Source organism: Micropterus dolomieu, linkage group LG05 (genome assembly GCF_021292245.1).
Source record: "Micropterus dolomieu isolate WLL.071019.BEF.003 ecotype Adirondacks linkage group LG05, ASM2129224v1, whole genome shotgun sequence".
Taxonomy (NCBI): Eukaryota; Metazoa; Chordata; class Actinopteri; order Centrarchiformes; family Centrarchidae; genus Micropterus; species Micropterus dolomieu.
In genome coordinates, this window is record NC_060154.1 from 4176051 (window position 1) to 4188774 (window position 12724).

Genomic DNA, 12724 nt, shown 5'->3' on the forward strand with positions numbered 1-12724 from the left:
CTCGTAAAACTTAACCACGATTAAGTCAACAATCCACAGCCTTCATTTTTCTGGATTTGTTTACTTCTCCTTTCAACCTCTCTATTACAAGTGTCCCAGGAACAGCATTTAACCATATCTAGCTTTCAGTGGTTGGTAGTCACAACCTAAAGGTGACCATACCTCTGTTTCCAGTCTATATGCTTAGCTAAACTAATTGTCTCATGCCTGAGAGAACAGAGAGATATGAGAAATCCATCTTCTCATCGAACCCTCAGATAGAAAGTGGATTTTCCAATATGTTGATTCCAGCAACATCACTAAAAATAGAAGACAAGGATGTGATCAGACGGATTGTGAACATGCATCATAATTTACATTATGACTTCCTGGTCCAAATTTCAATAGTTGTATGGACACACAGTTTTTGTGTGCACTGACATATTATTACCAGTATTTCAGTCCACTTATATTTAGTTTTTACCCCTAAAGAAGTGATTTAGATAACTGGCATAAACAATGGGCTTCTTCATCTCCTGTCTGATTGTGTGACCGCTTCTGTTTTTTGCACCAGTGTGCTTTGTTTGCAATTAATTTCTTGAGTACAATTTTATTATTAAGTTGTTGCCAAAACAATGAAAATAAAACTGATGTTGTAAGCCTGAACTATTCTTACAAGGAGGCCCACTTTTACTCAGGGCCCCTTTAACAGTTGAATCCAGCCATGCAACTCACATCTGTTAGAAGGCACAGTCTAGGAGACCAAATTGTTGATAAGTTATTTAAATGATATTTGTCTTGATAATGTTCCAACTCTTGATGTAACTGCATTTCAGTCAGGACTACTTTCATCAAACAAACTGATATTTGCCTTGCAGTAAGTTATGTTTGGTGGTACGGCTCAGTTCTGGGATCTTTATGCCATTCCACATACCAACGTGGAAAGTCCAGAGCCGAGAGCAGCAGCAATTTGCCAATGAATACTAAGAGAGGAATCAGCTGATGTGGCTGGCTTTGAGATGGGCTGTATCAGCTGATGTGCTAGGATTGCGAGTTGAGCTTGACTTTGTTGCCTGCCTGAACTAACACTATGCTCAATTTATGTTGTTGAATAAAGACTTTGGTGTTCTAGTCTAGAACTGGGTAGTAAGGCAACAAGGCCAGTAATTGATTATGTCGCAAACCTATCCAGCAGGATGGATATGAGTTAACTCTCACTATCTGTGAACTCAGTATAACGTTTTAAGTACCCGCAAAAGGTGGCAATATCCATCCCAGAATAATAAATAGTTTGCCACTAGACTCAAAGCAGCTTCCTCTTTCTCATAAAAGAGTTTAAAGAGCATGAAATTCAAACACTGGTAATGGAAGCCTGACTGTATAATTATACTCTTGTCTCATGCAGAGGTGCATTCATTCCTCTCTTTGCTTCAGGCCATTTCTGATCCAACACGAGCATCCAGAATAAGAAGTAAGGGAGGGCTCTGCAGTGCGATTGCAATTTGCAGCTGGTGAATGCATCCTTAGGTATTTGCCCAAAATACATGAATGGGTTAAGCTATTATGATCTGCACATGGCAGATAAATAGAGTCCTGCTGGAAAAAGAAAAAGAAAACACCAATTTCTTCTTCAAGATATGTTTACTGGACCTGCAGGGCAAGCATGAATAATCGGGGTGTAATTCAATTAATACGTTGCCTCAAAATATCCTGAGCAAAAACCAGCTACTCATTTGTACTACAAGATGTTGCATATTCAATAATACAGCTCATTGAGCTGAAATCTGGAACGGCATAACTAAGATAAGGTGAAAACATTTATTGATTTGAGTCTGCGCTGTAAATTCTGATTTATTGATGTACTACGACTAATAGTAGGCCTTGAAAGAGCATCCATCACCAGTGGCATGTGGCATTGATGGCCTGAGAATGTAAGACTGTTTTATGGACACATTATGAGCAGGCTGTCTGAGCGTTTTTAAAGCGGCATCACTCAGGGTGTCAAAAAAACATGTATTCCTAAGCATGACCATGGCAATAATAATCTGTGGTTCACACACAAACACACACATTATCCAATAATACCCTGGGGTCTGACCATTTGATGTACAATCGCCATGTGAATACTGTGTTAAACACTATAAGCCTTTCTGTTATCTTTCTTTCACATTCTGCCTTCCCCCAAAACAGTCCTTGTTAGCTAGAAGTCCCAAAGATGTCAGTGCAGAGAGAGGAGACGCTTCAAAGTGCCAAGTATTATGGTGGCTGTCTGCAAGACCCTGTTGGCTTGAAATTCCAACCCAGCGCTCACGCCTACGCCGCCTCGAAAAACAGCTACAGTAATTGCAGGGGAGCTATTGTTTCTCTTAGCAGCAGAAATAATTGTGTTTACAAATGGTTGGTGGAAATTTGAGACTTGAGAGAGACGTGGGGTCAGATTGGAAATAACAATGGCAGAATTCTGCAGTGGTTTAAGGGATAATTTCCTAACACAAAATGTGTTGAATTTAGCAAAACTCTAACTGCTACTTCTTTCTACTATTTAAAAAGGCTAAATTTAACAATGTGTGTCATTATCACAGATGTACCTGCGCCTCTAACCATTCAAACGTCCCTTTCTCTTCTGCTTACAAGGTAGCCAAATTCTGTTTCAGACCAAGCTTCAAAAGCGTCTGTTGGTTTGTTTATCGCTCACAAACAAATGAGTGAGACAAGAAAACAGGAGGCGAAAGTATCTGTTCAACTTAAAAACCCGCAAAAACACAGTATCTCAAACATATGGTAAAACTTTTACTTAAGGAAATTATATTAGTTAAAATCTATTAATACCGCCTTGGAGGACAAATCAAATAAGTAAAGAGTGCAATACCAAAAGAGTGCAAATTTAATTTATGTTCTTCTAATCAAGTGCATGAGCAAGATAAGTTTTGACTCGCCACGATGAGTATGAAAATTGGGTCTCAAGAGCTTTTTGAACAACAAACTTTAAATACAAAGATTATACTAAAAGTTAACATAATCTGTGGAAGAAAGATACAAGACATACACACAAGCTCACAAGCACACCTCTACACACACAGATGTTAAAAATATATGGGTTTGAATTTTATGAGAACTATAAAACAGAGTAATAAGAGCATCCTCTTTGTCACCAAAAGAATTTACAGTAGAGATGGGTATACTGGCCATAACTCTCTATATAAGCTTACTTTTCATGGCACAATATAGATATCTGCACAATGTTTGACTTGTAGATGGTCAGGTGTGTCTTGCCAGCCAAACATAGCACAATAGACCTTTGTGATGCTTTTGGCATCACAACCGGCCAAAGAAATGGGGAGATATAATCATCCTTCATAATTTCAGGAGTTGGGCCCTGCCAGGTATTTAGAAAGCTTATTCCCTGCTGAGTTTCCCTGCAATTTAATCCAGAGGCCCGGTCAAGCAAGACGGATGAATCTTGTCATCTTCAGAAAGGCATGAAAATTGATGGATCTGAAATCTTGAGCTAATGTATTAGGTAGTTAAAAAATAGAGAAAAACTCAATTTAGTTCCTTTTAGAGTAGATTACTCTGGGAGTCCAATGGCTACCGCATGTTACGGCTGCGCTGCGGTTTTGATGCGTCCATAGCCCAGCGTCAAAGTCCACTGGAAGCGTCTGCCCCACGTTATTTACTTGTTATTAATTTGTCCTTTATGTGCTTCTACTACCTTCTTCACAGCTCTATGTGACACCTTTTCATTCCATCAACTTCAGGCTGCATTTCCCACAAGGAGCATTTCAGAATCAGAGTGTTTTGCCTGCCTGATTTTGCTGACATGTTTAGATTTTGTTGATTTGGTAATTTTTTGTGCTTCTACCATAATTAAGCAGGCTACGTAGTTAAATGATTTCGTTTTGCAAAAATAGAGCTGCTACCTATTGTCTGCGAAGCAGAGCGGATAGCCACTTCTGGGACAGCCATAACGCGCCGTAGCCGTAGTTAGTGGATTTTAGCCTTTAGGTCTAGAAGACATGTCTCTTGAGTGTCGTCTCTACAAGTAACTTATGGAATCAGTAATTCCAGAGCTTTTCAGCTGTCAGGGCAGTTTATAATGTTATTAACAAATTTAATTTTCAGTAACCCATTTAAGTAACCCATCTTTGTTTTGTTTTGCTGGTTGTTTTTAGGGAGAAATCACATTATCAAAATTAACAGGAAGACAGAAGCCAATATGGAGTTCAATTGTGGTAAGTTTACTTATAAACTATTTTATTTTTTGTTTAATGTTTGTCTAAGTACATAGCATTAACCAATGCCACACCATAGCATTTAGCCTAAGCTAGTTTGCCATGCCTGTCTCTAGATGGGCCTCTAAAATACACAAAAACTCAATCAAATCCATACAGAACCACATAAGACACAAACAATAATGCAACAAGATTGTATTATAAAACAACAAACTAAATTTAATTACAAACATTATGTAAAAAAAAAAAAAAAAGTTGCGCACCTCAAGGAAACACACTCTAAAAACTAAATCAGGGGACCTTTAGTTATTACTTAAATATATATATTGTTGTGAAATAAAAAATCAAGTTCTGAGATACTGTTAGACTTTTTAATTGTAATCGTTATTTTATTGAGCTTGGATGACACACAAATTATGCCTATTGATTCAATATACTATCATGACTTGTCAGAGTTTAACATTTTCAGTTAATCAAAGAATAATTTAATTTTAAGTTCTGTTAAGGTAAAATACAATTTCTTGACATTTAAACGGACCGCAGTTTCCCTCTCTTGCATGTGCGGGCATGTTCAAGGCCAGACCAGTGACCACAGGGCCACAGCTGAAACTCATTAAAGTGTAACATGGTGAATGGTAAGTCATTTTATGCTTAATTACACATATTTGCATTCGCTCAGGATTCTGTTGGTGATACCCTACTGTAACCGAATACCGGAATCTGGAAGTCCTTACTCTGAAATTTGAGCAGTGTTGATAGTACAGTCTGTGTGGCGAGGTAAAGTTAGCTAGTAGCTAGTAGCTGTAGCTTGTCACTGATTGAGTAGGATTAAATGCGGGATTAGTAGGTGGCCAGGTAGCAAGGGAAAACGTCTTGGCAAGCTAATTTAATGTGGGATTACCCATTAGCCACCGCTCCGGTTAGCATTTAGGCTAGCTACGTTTATAAATTACAAGTACTACCAGCTAACTGGCTAACATTAGCTAGACATGATTAGACTATGATTCAGATGAGAAGAAATACTAAAGATAACTCGCTAACACACAACTTAACTCTTGCAGACATCAACTTAATTATTACGTTCATGTTACTTAGAAATGCATTTTATTGTGGCCTAAAAGGTAATTCACCATACTCAAAACATTGCTTTGAATTAATGATTCTAGTGGAAAACCTTTTTTTTGTTGACCCAATGTTTTATTTTTTAGAGTGCACAGTGGCCAATTTCAGTAGGGGCTTAGGTCCCGGGATGCCCGCTGCCCACTCCCTGCAACCGCTAACCTGACAGCACAAGGTCCGTTACACAGAACCATCTGAAAAGTCTTTCAAAGTCGTTTCAAAAGGACAGGCACTTTGTGCTGTTCTTTGACCATCTTTCAAGAAAGAATACTCTCCAATTTTTATACATCTGATGCTAGTAGTAAACATGTTTACCTCTTCAGAGCTATTGCTTTGACCAAAAGTCGTTTCGAGCAAACTGTCGTTTCATCAAAAGTAATTTCTAAATTGCTAGTAATTATTAAAGTTGTTTCAAACTAAACTAACTAGTTTTGAGCAAACAATCATTTGCTGTATGTTTTGAGCTAATGTCATTTTGAGCAAACAGATGTTTCGAGCAAACAGTCTTTTACTCAAACACATCGTAGACTGCAATAGATCTCGGTCTTCTGATCATGCCTTTTCCTCACCAACCACCTGCTAAAAGATTCTTGGAAGTGCACATCTGTCCGAAAGGGAGAAAATCCACCCGCTCCTGAGCGCTTACGTACGCTTTCTCTCCGTTCACAATTTCCTACCCACTGGCAGGAAATGGACGATTACATGGCCATTATTCTAGAGCCGGCCCAAAGTCAGTCAGTACCAAAAATCCACACCCTCGCCACTTCCAAAGCACAGCTTGCTTCAGCGGTTCAATTAGGACACATACTGGGGCACTGGTGGTATGTTAAAGGGCGATTTATTGACATTTGGTAATGGGGGACATGCACCTCCTAAAGATACACATGGTGCCTATGGAGAGACCACAGGAACTGTGATTGGTCAACTTGGGCTTCCTGTGTTTTCTCCCAATAAGTTTCTGAAGCTGGTGGAAATTGTTAATAGTGAGGACAACCTTGAGATTTCTGGAGAAAAGCTCTTCTCCTTTTCAGTAAGATACTGTACATCTAACATATCCAAACATTTCCAATACAAACTTTCTGCAAACTGTGATCCATACTCTCTGTCACAGTAAACAAATTAATGTAAACACTGTACACTACTTACTCTGCAACAGTCTACTATTCAGTAATGAGACAAGGCAAACATTCCCATTGTCGGACTTCATCACAAAGACAATGAAATCATGTAAACACAGTAACTGTGGGGAATATAGTTAAAGCGCTATACAGCCTGAATGTTTATAATACATACACAAATCCATGTAGCTTTGCATTACATTATTGCCTTCTTAATCATAAGTTTGGGATGAATAATATAAGTTGCAGTATTATTACCATATTTGTTTTGTTTTTGCAGATTACTTAATTTGAGATAAATGAAGCAATTTGGCCCGGCTAGCCACTAACTGCTGTTTAATGGTCTGAGTAAGCTAGCTGCTACTGGGTGCTAGTCAAAGTTACACAACGTTGCCAAGCAAATTAAAATACAGTTTGACCGTTAGTGATGTGCAATACCACTTACCTCCTTTACGATCCAATATGAAGTAATACCCAGGCTGGTATTGCCGATACCATTACTGATACCGATACTTTTTACATATTTCATTTTTAGTTTATTGTGACAACTAGTTTTATGTGTGTGTTAAATGTGACCCCCCCCGAATTCTATATTGATGAGGGAAATAAAAGTAGGCTGTACCAAATCCAAATTATAGCTGCATTTTGACTAGATATCAAACTATTGTCATATTCTTTTATAATTATTATAAAATCTCTAGCACCTAACTAACCCTAGCACCTCGATTCTTCTCGCCCTGGACCTCCTCCTCAGACCGCCGCTTCATAACATCATCATACTTATTCTTGTCACTTAATCCCAAATGTTTAGCGACGTTTGTGGTGTTGCCACAGTATTTCACCGTCTTTGAACAGACATTAAGTGTATTTATTATCTTCACAGCTAAAATACAGCCAGACATGACTCCTTTTATAGTCAGCTACTATTCAGTCTTTGTGGGAAATGTGAGCGCTGCCATAGTGCACACATGACTTTGGCTGGTGAAAGGAGAAGTAGTTCCTATCAATCGGGTATCATTAGACCATCCTGGTGACAGCAAGTTACTCGTGATAAAATACACACTCACTCCAAATTACTGAGTTTAGATATTAATCCTTTTATATTAATCCTAGAGCAGAAAGCATTGGGATCAGAAATATCAATACTTTAGTATCGATCTGCACATCCCTATTGACCATGTCTTTTTCACATGTAGCTATATCATTACCTTCAGGGGACAAGACGGTAAGAACATAGCAGTTGACGCAGTTTCTTGCCATCCCCTGCAGTTGGTGGGGTATTTGAATATTGTGAGTGTGTGATAGTCTGAACTATTTAATTAATGTAATTTAATTAATTAATCCATTATTTTGTCTTGAAAAAACAATAGTTCAGACTTTCATATTCCCACATAGTTCTTTTTTCACAACTGAAGGGCAAATTTGCTCTTTTACTGCGGGAACAAAATCAGTGAGTTGGCTGTAAGATGAACAGAGAAGCCTTGTTAAAATAACAGAGCGATGTGGTGGGTTGCTTTGCTGTGGGGTATGTAAATGTGCTTTTAACAGCACTTTAACACCGCATACATTTAAACTGTTCTTTAAGAAATGTTTTCAGAGGAAGTGTGTGTATGTGTGTGTGTGTGTGTGTGTGTGTGTGTGTGTGTGTGTGTGTGTGTGTGTGTGTGTAAGAAAGAAAAAGAGAGGAGAGAGTATTTAAAGGAAAAAAGTAACTGTGCTCCTAAAGGATATTAAATTTTGCATGATGAGATTAATTGTAATAACTTAAAATAGTGGCCTTTATATAAACTAAAATCAGTAATTGTATTTAGAATTTGTATTTTGGATGATTAGCACAGACAAAACATGTACAAAAAAAACTTTCAGAATCTACACTTTGTTAGTAATGGTAAAAAAAATCCTTGTTGACCATCAGTAAGTGCCACATTAAATTCAGTTGTTAAGGCTGCTGCTGGTTGCTGTTGTATATTAATTGTGTTGTTTCTATGAAAGCTTTTTATGCTACTGCAGCTGTGTAAATCCCCGTCAAGGATTGGTCCCTCTGGAGATGAGACCGCCTACTTCCTGGCTGCTGCTCGCTGGTGTCGGTGATTGGTATGGCTAGGATCTGACTGAACCTACCAATCAGGAGTCTCCAATCAACCCCAGCTGCACCTTAAATGGTTTGTGCCCCCCACAGTTCAGGGCGGCTGTGAACCAATGATCAGTTCACCCTGCTATTGGTTGCATATCGGTGTGTTTAGTCTAGAGAGTGTTTGTATTCGGCAGTGTTGCCCGTCTGCTGCCTGTCAGAGTGACTTTAGTCAGTGCTGAGAACCTTTGTAATTCACTTCATTTGTTAAAGTGTACCAAGTGTTTGACACTTTGTTTTCTTTACTTGTCTTTTGTAAGCTTATTGGTGCTGACTTCTTTTTGTTCTGTAGTGTAACTGGTGAATTTTGCCTTGTCTTTGGATAAGACCCTCTTTTTTTTTAATTGTTAATGGTAGTTTGTCAGCACCTGTTTAGCCCTCTTTCTGTGATATTTCTTTGTACAAGCACTCTCTCTTGGTCAATTAAACACTTTACATTAACCAGAACCATTCCAGTTGTCGTATTCCACCTCATTTTAAATCCCAATTATATGTTACTGCTCTCCTTAACGAGCCGGGTCGTAACACAGTCTGGACTGGAGTCAGTATTCACTGCTCAGCCAACTTTCCTTGTCTGAATGATAGTTATGATCTGCATGGGTCATGGTAAAGGTAGCAGGGCCTGGTTATGTTTGCTTCATAAATGGTTGATGCAAGGATATAATATCACCTTATTAAAGCTGATGTTGAATGAAGAGTCAAAGCATGCTTGAATAAGCCTCAGTCCACAACTCAGGAAATGTAAAATAGAAACGCATAGGCTCAGGCTGTTGCTGTTCAAGTTGGGAAATGGCAGCTCAGCAGGGGTGATAACCGACTGAGCCACTGGGAGCTACCAATGGCTACATGTTCTCCAGGGGTCTTTTTACAACGTTTTTATTGAGCAACCACTAAAACGAAAGCTGGTGTGTCCAAGGGTAAATGGGAGAGAGATTTCTCTATAGATGAAACAAGGCTGCTTCAACATGAACCCCTTATGCTATATTTATTCTTCTCCTGTGGGTCATTGTGATTATTTGTATGTTCAATGAAGGTAAGTGTTTAAAGGTACAAGGTAGTTTGTTGTCATTATACAGCACATAGTTGTATAACAAAACAAAATTTGTGGTCCCTTCATGCTATATATTGTTACGGACCCTCCCCCTTCCTGCTTCCTTCTCCTGCAGGAGGCTGCAGGCAGGGAGGCTGATTGGGCTGGGCAATCACCTGTGCAGCTCTACCTTCAGCGTTTATTTAGCCAGGACTGATCAGTCTTTTGTTCTCTCTCCTCCTAGGCCGGCATCCTACCGGGTTTGTCTTGTGTTCCTTCTTTGGTTAAAACAAACACACACACACACACACACACACACACACACACACACACACACACACACACACACACACACACACACACACACACACACACACACACACACCTCACTCATCCATTCACTGCTGACACAACTGATGGTCATACTTTGCCACATCACATATTTTTGGTGATCATTTGACCCTTTTTGTACTTTTATAATCATACCATTGGCACGCAAACCTGTTGTGTCTCACCTCCTTTTTGTCACGGGCTAAGAGCTGGTTTGTGACAAGAGATATATATATATATATATATCTCAGTCCTAGGAACAGCTGAGAAACTGCGCAGAACCCTCAAACTCCCAGGCCTCTGGTAGAGGACCCGAGCTTGAGGATGACACATACCACCCTGCAAGGGGTGACAGGGGGATTTATTTTTGATATATATAGATATAGATATATAGATATAGATAGATATATCTCTATATATTTATCTATATAATATATTATAATTTTAGTGTTGCATACTTATGCCTATTTTGATCTGCTTTGACGATTGTGTGGGCTTTACCTGAGAAGGTCGCTGGACCAATAAGGGCTTGGCCTGACCAATAACACCTGGACTGCCCTGACTTCTCACTGGAACGTAAGGCACTGCCAGTGTATGTTACCCCTCTACACCCAGTAGTCACCAGATCCTCACTTTTCAGATCCTAGGTCACATTACGAGCTGGATCCCAAGAAGGAGCCCGATATATCCAAGAGATAACGCACACAGTAAGGGCCAAGATGCCATTGTGCAGATCTCTTCGACACCCCCCCCCATGCACCACCACACTAAAAACACAACCTGGAGTGGATTGTGGATGTGTGGTGTGTTGGGCTGTGTGGAGATCACTCAAGGCTTCAATCTCTCCATGACCATGAGGTCGTGAGTAGAAAGGAACCCTCATGCCCTTCTCGCACAACGATTGCAGTGCGATGCATCTGTTGAGTGTGTGGGGGGCTAGCGAGTAGTTGACGGGGAGCCTAATGTATTTGTAGGCTACCCCCTGAGAGAAGTTTTATTGCCAGGCATGTGTACACATACGAGGAATTTGACTCAGGATTGTACATTGCTCACGGTGTGCTTACTTATACAATAATACCATATGTAATTAACATGTTTTACTCAAAAAACGGTTTCCACATTCTCAAAAGCCTTACCATATTTTTACACAAGCAGCACATGTAAAACAATGGCGTGTTGAACACCAGACGGGGGATTGTGGCACCGTCTGCAGACCTCTCTCCCTCCATAACGGTCACTTGGCCAGTCGCTCCCTTCCCCAGTCGCAGGTCGGTTGGCGGGGGGGCCTGGACTCATCCTGGCAGGACATGGTTCACCTCGCCCGGGTGCAAAGATAATTTTCTAGAAGTGGCGAGGCAGTAGGGACACTGCTATTTATATGTCACGCACGTATCGGTAGCGACGTCCTATTGGTCGGCTATGTGCACGATAAAATTTCAGTGGGCAAGTGCGTGCATGTGATTGGAGGAGGTAGTACCCATAGAGTCCAGTAGAGGGCGGAGCCTGTGTGAGATAGAACTACACCTTTGTTTGCCTAACAGTGCTCTGTTCATTTTGTGTGTTTTTTTTCAAGTTGGCCTACATCCTCTTTATTCATCTCTGCATCTCGTCTTTTAATTGAGCAGGAGACACCTGGAGACATGCACTGCTAAGGGTTCTCATTTATAAAACTAAGTAGAAACCTTACTAAAAGTGGACATGCGCCCAAAAGCCAAAAATGGCGCATGCCAAAAAATATTCAGACTTATAAAACCGTGCAAACGCACAGTTGTTAGCAAGTTCCCTATATAAATCACAATCAACTTGAAATGTGGCGCATGTGAGGGAGCTCAATGTCCGGCCCTTCAATCGCCCATAGTTGCCTATAAATGGTCAGTGAAACGCCCCTCATTAATATTAAAATGTACCGACTGCATGAAGAAAAGGAGAAATTTTGACGGAAAAGCTACAAAGCGAAATTTAACTCGGAGTGACACTGATGTTCCTTTTGGTGAAGCTGAAGCATGTTGTTTGGTGGGTAAAAAACGCACTTTCACGCAACGCTTGTACACCGGACTAAAGGGGACACTGGACTTCCACCCCTTTATAACCAATCTGCAGGAATGGGCATCCCTCCTGAGTAGTGACGTCACTGGCTGGAGGGGGACACACACGCAAGACGGGATGATTGAGGTACAAATTTGGAGTCCCCCCTTTCAAAAGACAGTAAACCAAAAGCATTCCGCTTGTGTTTGAACATTTATTTAGGCTACACAAACAGCTCACTAACTAAACAAGGCTGCCGATGAGTTAAAAAAAATATGACTCATAAATGACGTAAAATAGTGTTATATTTCCATAATGTGTTTTTACAAGCGGTGCATCACATCCCCACACTGAGCATAGCATTTGGCTCGAAAAGGCAACGAACATCTAATAACAACAAGCAATATGAAACTATGCACTCGTATTTGCTTGACTGACGCACTGAAAACGGCATCAATTTAAATGTAATTTGTCCTCCTGTTCACCTTATTTAGAGAATAAGTTGCACTGCATGCAAGTATTAATTAATATGATTCCTAATTAAACAGTACAACATATTTGAGGCGTCTCTTTGTAGAAACAGAAATCTCCGTTTTTGTTTATTGTCCTCAGTCATGGTTCTTTTTGTGCGCCACAACTTATCTTAAATTACGTTTTCTATTGCTCACTTCAGGGAAAATCAATCAAACAAGTGTTTGATTATTCAGGAAGGCTATAAGCTATACTACTCAGAGGTAATATTTCAATTTATTTTACATAA

The 12724-nt window shown here is 39.8% G+C and overlaps 1 long non-coding RNA gene across 1 annotated transcript; it reads left to right on the forward strand.

Moving 5' to 3' along the window:
- Positions 1-4809: 4809 nt before the first annotated feature.
- On the forward strand, positions 4810-9020 carry LOC123971766. The gene is made up of 3 exons (XR_006825277.1): positions 4810-4846; positions 5420-5505; positions 8441-9020. It is a non-coding gene; the product is annotated as an uncharacterized LOC123971766 (long non-coding RNA).
- The last annotated feature ends 3704 nt before the right edge of the window (positions 9021-12724 follow it).